Below are 7,265 nucleotides of genomic sequence, written 5' to 3'. Positions count from 1 at the left end.
GTAGCGTATATGTTTCTGAGCATTGAAAAAGTTTGATTGATCTGATAATACTGATTCACCCCCCCTCTCAGTATTATTTCCAACATTCCATGGAGCACACCTTTTAGATTGGTTTCATAGTAGAAGATACACTTCTAAAGACCAATTTATATGACATAGATGTTGTTCTTAAGCATAGAAGACACATGAAGACACTAAATGCAACAATACCTAATGAGTTAGATTTGGAGCCCTTAATTGCTATTTGCATTGCCAAATTTGGTGACTATCAATGGTATGGTGGATTCATTTATATACTTGTTGCAATGCAAATAACTGACATTTTGCTTGAAATTTTCTAGAAACCTTTGATGTTTTAAAATCCTTCAATATTTATCACCATCCTTGAGAAGGTCTAGTGCATTGAGGATTGCAAATGATAAAAATACCATTCTCTTCTACATAGTTACATCTAATTTTACTTCCGTGTTCTCACATTTTCTCATCACTTTTCCTTAGTTTCTTTCTATTGTTGCTTGATTTAGTTGAGACTTTTTCTTCATTTGAGAATGTTTGTTAATGGCCATTGTGATGGTCAAGGATCAAAGGTAGATCAACTGAATTCAAGAATTTGAACTCTGTTGGGAAGGTACATTTTAGTTACTCTTGATTGGAAGTAGTGAATCCTATGATATAAAGTGGTTTTGAAAATAATGATTTCCTTATATACAAAATTTTAATGGCCATGGAATTAGAGTTGGTTATGTTTTCGTTATGATCTAAAAATTATTTTTATTTCGATGTGAAGATCCAACTACAACAAGTATGACCAGGATAATCATGCACTGGTCTAAACACTTGAGAAATGGAAACAGTATACCATTGGTAAAGAAACTATCTTACACAGTGACCATTTCCTTTATGAGAAACATAAAAAATAATCAATCAAAGAATTCTAAGTTAACAAATTAGGGGAGGGATGCCATTATTCTTGGATTGATTTTTTTTTAGGATAATTACACAAATAATTATGCCATTAATAGTAAATAAAGCAATGGCAACAATATACCATTGGTAAAGAAACTATCTTACATAGTGACCATTGCAAATAATTAACAACAAATAATTACGCCATTAACAATAAATAAAGAATCCAACTTCCCCAACTATCTAGAAGTCAAAGAAAAGAATATAAACATCATGTGATGACTATATCTATGGAATGTAGGCCAGTGACACTTGAGCCTATTGACATCCAATAACACAACATTCAATTACTTCTATAATTACCTTAATTTAGATCCTATAATACAAAAATGAGAATAATAATTTAAGATATAAATAAATGCATTACAGATAGTGCTAAGCAATACAGTTCTAAAGATATATAAACAAAAGAGTCGTATAAATGTTAGTACATTAAATAGAGATTCGCAATAAAGAAGTAATTGAATTACACACTATCTGTGAATATAAGGAACCATTACTAAATTTGTAAGTACACAGGAGAAATAATGTTATCCATAAAGGCTTCATTCCACATAAACTCATAATTAGTCTTAGGACGAGTATATTATACTCAAAGAAAGCAAAGTAGATAACAAAAAATGGAAACCAAAGGTAATATTCCAACATATACAGCCACGAACCAATGTTATAGTTGCTTGAATCATATTGTATTAAAATTTTTCCAAAATAAACAAAGGACTTTACATGTATGCATAATTTAGATGTAGAGTTCAACAAGAATCCATGGAATGACCCAAATTTACTTTCAATAGAGAAAAAAACACAATTCAGTGCATAGCAAGTAGCATCACGACAAAATAGAGAAACAAATAGAGTATCACAACAAAAATTGGAGTTCAATATTTCAAACTGCAGTAAATTGGCTTTAAGGCAGTAATTGAAGGAAGACGTGGGTGGGGAAACACAGAAATTGCATTAAATCAAAATTAACACACCTTGACCTTTTAGTGACCATATACCTCTACAGTATATGCCATATATAGTGACCTTTATCATAGAAGGAAAAGGGAAATTTTCCAACCGTATGCTCTTTTTCACGTAATCCACAAGAGATTCTTTTCACGCAGGCAAAGGCCATGAATTGTTCAAGTCTAGACACAAACTCAAGCCTACGCACAAATTACACAAAACCCAACAGAAAACCCGAGAGGTAATATATTATACTTAGAGAAAGCAAGGTAGGTAACAAAAAATGGAAACCAAAGTTAATATTCCAACATATACACACACGAACCAATGTTATATTTACTTGAATCATCTTGTATTACAAATTTTCCAAAATAAAATAAGGACTTTACATGTATGCATAATTTAGATGCAGAGTTCAACAAGAGTCCCTCGAATGACCCAAATGTACTTTCAACATAGAAAGAAAACAAAATATGGTGCACAGCACATAGCATCACAACAAAATAGAGCATCACAACAAAAATCGAAGTTTAATATTTCAAACTGCGGTAAATGAACTTTAAGGAGGTAATTGAAGAAGAAAGTGTGTGGGGAAACACATAAATTGCATCAGCTCAAAATTAACACACCTTGACCTTTTAGTGACCATACACTTCTACAATATACGCCATATACAACAATATACGACATATACAGTGACCATCATCGTAGAAGGAAAGGGGTATTTTTCTAACCATATGCTCTTTTTCCTGGAATCCACAATAAATTATTTTGACACAGGAAGAGGCTATGAATTATTTAGGTCTAGACACACACTCAAGCCCAAACACAAATTACACAAAACCCAACACAAAAACCCACACAAATCACACAAATTACACAAAATCCACACAACACATTTATTGAAGGTGTTTAAAAACACAAGCAAAGAAGTTAAGCAAAGGAAAAATAATCCATTCGGGTGAATGTGTTTAAAAAAATAGGTAGAGAAGCTGTTAGGATAGGTGTCCTACCTTCCAATCGTTTCCTTGGCTTCCTACATGCCAACACACCACAGGAACCCCAGATGCTCCAAAACCCTTAGCTGCAACTCAAAATCACACACAGTGGCTTGCATGACAGGAAATAACACTACCCTGGGGTTAGACTCATGAAAAATTGCATAAAACAAATGAAATTCTCCCAAGTTTTAATAAAATCTCTAGTATACTTGAAAAATCCCTCTGGAGCACGAAATGGCCATATCCAGCACTGAGCCGAGCTAAATCCGCCATAGGGTTGAATGCAGACGAATACCCAAATTGTTGGTGTGCGATGGGGAAGAAAAACCAACCAAATAAAGCAAACAAAATGGAATATCACCACAGAACAATGTCTCAAACAAGCAACAATCACTCCCCATAACCCACTATATGTAGTGCCAATAACAGTGATGGCTACAACCAACATTGTAGTAGGGCCGCACAAGTACCTAGGAGTCAAAATGATCAACAACCAGGCCTGAGTATAATAACATGGCGTGTTCGAGAAGCCTTCAAGACAAACACCGAAACAAACCCTAATCTTCCCTAAACCGAAAGAATCAGTCAACATGCATTGTTAAAAAGTGGCTTTATGTAGAGGATAGGTGTCATACAACAAAGGAGGACTCTAAAGTGGCATGGTGGGGTGTGAAGTGGGAGGCATTTAGTTAATGGCGTCCCTCCCCTAGATGAATAATACTAGTATGGAATTGTTATATGCCTACTCGTGATGCTTTACACTCATTTTAATGCAATTGATATATTCTCATGTACTTTTCATGCAAATGCTAGATGGAAAAATGCTAGATTTACATAAAATTTTTAGGCAAATGCTGCTATATGGGCAATTTTGGAGGACATATGTTCAATTTTTTTTTTCTAAAGTGGAGATGGTCAGAAAACATTTTGTAGGACAATTCTTAAGTGAAAACATTAGTGTATATTAAGAAACTGAGAAAAATATTCAAACATTATTTTGTATTTACTTCAACATCATACATGTTTGAATCATTCTTTCCAAAAATTTCATGCCAATAATCTGAGATTGAGCTTGTTTTTTTATAGTTGTCTACTTACTCCAGTAGATACTGACCATTAATTCTATTATTTAGGTTTACAAAATATAATTTTTCTATTTAAAATATTTTTTTATTATGGGTCAACCTTATGATACATGCTTAGTTATCATACTCTATATTTGAGATGTAAATATGAAAAGAGTATATGTATCATAGTTTTTTGAAGACCTTTTTTTCCAATCAATTTCATGTTTTATTAGTATCTAAAATTATCTCAATTTCTATGTCCCCTTGTTTCCAACTTCATCTCACATTTTCTTGTTTTACATTTAGGTTATTTTTTTTGTTTGTAACATAAATTTATTCCAATTTTGAAACTTAATTATGTCTATGTTTCATCTATTTCGTGTCTTTTTTAGGTCTCATTTTGATCTCATGTTGTTCTCTTTATTGTGAATTTTCCAAAGAGTTAGTATCATGTGCCCATATATGATCAATTTATATGCAAGAAGTGTGTTTGTGAGAAGCTTACTATCACTTTTTGAATTTGAAACATTTAACTCGTGGCATTCTATTTGATATGTAAACTACCATGGATATTCTACTAGACACTTTGTCACAACATATCTACTAAAAATAAACTAAAATCTATACTATGAAGGTTAAATTTATTTAGATTAAAATTCCGTTAATTACTAACTTGATGTTTATACATGGAAAGAGATAAAATACATAAGATAGAGAATATTAAAATATAATTACACACCAAACCACAATGAAAACCATGATATGCCTAGGGAAACTGTTACAAGAGAAAAACTAGCTAGAAGGTGAGGTTTCTCTCCTCTCTTTTCTTTGGAATGGAAACAGAGAAAGTAAAAAGGAGAAGACACTCTCTATGGAGTCATATAATACTTATGACCTAATAGGCTACAAAAAAATGCTAAATCCCTTTTTTATTATCTCCCACTTTAGTCTTTCGCTACTAGTTTCTCTACTCTAGTATGGAACAAGATACAATAGAATAGAATAGAACCCCTTCTCCTCCTACTAGCCTAGTTTTAACACATCATGATAGCCAACTAGGGATAAGTTTTGACTCCTTCAACTCTCATCTAGAGTTACTTTGACTCTTCTAGAGTCTTTTTCATAGTTCACACATGGATAACCCCTTTTGGATCAATAATAGACACTAATGTGAAACTTCTCAAATCATGGTGGTAAATCATGATAGATCAACTTACAGGACACCTAACTTTTACATACAAACTCTGTTTAATGTGATTTTTGCACTGATGGAAATATATGAGTGAAAATTAACATCACAAATTCCTATTCTTAAAGGGGAGAGTTTTGACAACACGAAGACATTGTTTAATGCCTAAAAATGGCCCTAGAAGTTTTCATACCCTAATTATTCAAACTTGGACCCACCAATGAAACTACTCCTACAAGTTGATTCCTCTAATTTTTCCACTCAAAAAGCATGAAGATAGATGAAAAATAATATAATGATCCAATTCAGATCATTATCTCCTAATCCATTCGCTTTATTATTTTTCCTTTTTCTTTCCTTTTGTAATAAATAGAGGTATCAACATTTTATTATGGGCCCTGAAAAATATAGATGATAATAACACCCTATATATCTCTTCTTAAATACTAATTTTGTTACATGTGTTAATGAATTTCTTATGTGTGTGTGTGTGTGAGTGTGTCACCTATATCAATTTTCAAGTTTGAATCTTATAAAGATGTGTGGGTTAGGTGTGTGAGTGTGTTGCTTTTATGGATGAGGGATTAGGTACGTGATTGTGCTTCTTATGTGTGTGTGGGTTGTTTATATTTGTTAGTGTGTTGCTTATATGAGTGTGTGATTTAGTGTGTGGGTGTGTGTCACTTTTGTGTGGGTGTGTCTAATAGCCAAAAACATAGAAAGACTTAGCAACTCAACACCACCACCAGTCATATGTTATCCACCATTTATTAAACTCTCTCAAATCGCTTTTTGGATGAAGTCATGCCACAAATGGCTCTAATCAATAAGTTGTTGTCTAGAAAAATACCCTTTGAAAATGTGGTACAGTGCTTATCAAATCCCTTTATAGCTACCTTCACTAACTCTAAATCACTTATAACTTCTCCCACAACTTATAACTCATCATGATCCTACGAGATCTTGGTGAGATATGACGTTTCACTCTTTGATTCGTTCGTCTATATGATGTTCAACTTCTCCTACAACATCATTATCCTATTCTCATTCTTACTTTGATAAATATAGGTTAAGTCTAGCGAGTTCTTATGTGTTGTGTCCTTCCATGTTATGTGAGGAATTATAAAATCCCTCACACATTTCAAGATAATACCCATCACTTTCACATCCTTCAGGTTATGCTTGGATTCATGGGTAGGGTTAGAAGGAAACTAGATCTATGTCTAAAATGTCCTACAAACCATTCATTTTCAGAACAATAGTGATCCCACCATTATATCCACTAAAATTAGAAACCCCATCTCACTCGTCTTCATTTCTCAAACTCTTTCATGCCATTTCAAATATCAGCTTTGGTCATAAAACCTTAGTTGCAAACTAAAAATTATGTTGCCATAAAAGGAAATAACTTATTGTTGTAAAACTATTTTGATCTCAAATCTCTCCCTTAAAGTTGTCGTATCTCTAATACCATGTTAAATTTCCAATACCAACCTAGAATTATTTATTCCTCAATCGTTTTTATTCCCATAAATATATCACATAAAATTTTGAATTGATAGAAAATAAAATCATTGAAATTTAACTTCTAAAAAATAATTTTCAATGGGAAAACAAAATTAGAGAGATCAATCACATCACAATAGTAAGTATAGAATGGTAACAATTTTCCTTCATTAAAATCCTTAGGAAAATATAGTCGTAGACCCATGGAGAAAAATACAAAAAAATCACTATTGGATCATGTAACTTGGCCCCACTTACAAAATCGGCCCAAGGAATTTGTCCTAATAGAAAATATACCCTCTCTTTTCCTCCTCATATGACCCCAGTGCACTCAAGAAAATCATCCCACTAGATAAATTGACCTTGTCTGAACTTAAACTACTAGATTTCTCAATTCACTGAAATCTGCCTCATGGAATTACTCTTCAAAATTCCCTACACTCTTCCCCCATTCTCTGCAGTCTAGGTGAGCCTCACTCTCTTGAGAAAATCATTTTCTCCCCTTGAGAAAATAGCACTCTGAATGTTGTGTCTTCATTACTCCATTAATCTTGTTTTATTACTTCATTAATCCAAATCAATAAC

This window comes from Pinus tabuliformis, chromosome 4_2, assembly GCF_031772625.1.
Source record: "Pinus tabuliformis cultivar Carrire ecotype Pingquan chromosome 4_2, CPIR1, whole genome shotgun sequence".
Taxonomy (NCBI): Eukaryota; Viridiplantae; Streptophyta; class Pinopsida; order Pinales; family Pinaceae; genus Pinus; species Pinus tabuliformis.
Note: the sequence above shows the minus strand (reverse complement) of the source record.